We start from the raw sequence: 1,630 nt of genomic DNA, 5'->3' as shown, positions 1-1,630 counted from the left end.
ACGGCTGAATAACATGTTTCACCGATAATGTCAGATCTAAAGCAATTTCAGGATAATCAGCATATACTACGGGTATGGCATGAGATACTTCCAATTGGAAGTTCGGTACCTCGTGCATCCATCAGCAGAGCACTGCAGCGGCGGTATTAATCTGCTCAATTATGATTTAGATTTTATAGCTATTCTAGAATGACAATGGACGCATCCATTATCCCTTGAGATATTAACACTTGTGAGCACAGTGCTGGGTACAGCCATCATCACACTACCTTAACGGTGAATTAAGTTTGTTCACTGATAGTGTCAGTTCCAATGCAACTATAGGATAACCAGTGTATGCTGCGGATATGCTTACAGTCATTTGCAATTGACGGTACGGTACTGCGAACATCTACCAATAGAACGGCGTTGACGTTGGATTAATCAGTTCTACGTTGACATAAATTCGATTGCATTTCCAGAACAGCAAAATTCAGGTCCTCTATTCCTCGAGATGTCAGCAATTGACAACCAAGTGCTGATTACAGCCGCCATCACAATAACTTTTGCATTGGACTACATTGCTCACTGATGGTGCAAACTGCTCAGTAGCTCTGGAACAACCTATGCGTACTACAAAGATGGCTATTGATGTTTACAGTTCACAGTACGGTAATTAGTACATCTTCTATAATAGAACAGTTAACGTTGAGGGGAGTAGGTCACTGGATATGTATACCTTGTAGCAACACTAGAACGACATATGCAGATCCATTATACCTCGAGGTATTAACAATTGACAACACAGTTCTGAGTAAAGCCATCTTCATATTATTGTAACGGTTGAATAACTATGTTCACTCATAGTGTCTGCTCCAATGCAATTATAGAATAATCAACGTATGGTACGATTATGGCTATAATTGTTTCCAACTGACAGCACGGTACTTTGCACTTCCACCAGCAGAGCATTCCGACCGCAATATTAATCTGTTCAGTGATGATCAATATTTTATAAATACTCTAGAATGACAAATGTCAGATCCATTTTCCCTCGATATATTAACAACTGACAAGATACTACTGAGTACAGTCACCATCACAACACATTAGCCGTTGGACCACATTGATCACTGATGATATATATTCGAAAGGGATTCTAGGATAACCTACGTAGGGTGGGGTCTTTGTCAGTGGTATCGTGTTTCGATTATTCGCTATTCTAACATTATTTTGTAATGTGAATCATTCTTAGCGACCTATTAGGTTCAAAAATATCTCGCTATTAAGAACAGCTAGCATATCCCTTATGTTTTTACAGAAGCAATTTGTGTTACAATTTCAATATAAATAGCCGTTATTTGATATCTCTCTTTCGTATTTTTAGTACTTCCTGTGAGAAACATCTTGTTAGCCCAAGCGCTTCTTGTGATTCAGTGGATATGGAGGTATGACGGGAAAGGGAGTGTCCAGAAGTATCCATATCCCTTAATTTCCTGAATTTCATACAACTTACAATTTAAAATGGAATTTTCTGATACCTTAGCGTAATATAATTATTATCATTGTATACTAATGCTTCATTATAGACTTATGCTATTAGAGGTAATAATAAAATAAATAAAACTGGAATCAATTTAACAGGTTCAAA

This window comes from Eufriesea mexicana, unplaced genomic scaffold (assembly GCF_001483705.2).
Source record: "Eufriesea mexicana isolate 0111107269 unplaced genomic scaffold, ASM148370v2 scaffold18102, whole genome shotgun sequence".
Lineage (NCBI taxonomy): Eukaryota > Metazoa > Arthropoda > Insecta > Hymenoptera > Apidae > Eufriesea > Eufriesea mexicana.
The sequence above is the reverse complement of the archived record's forward strand: the minus strand, read 5'-3'. Positions refer to the sequence as shown.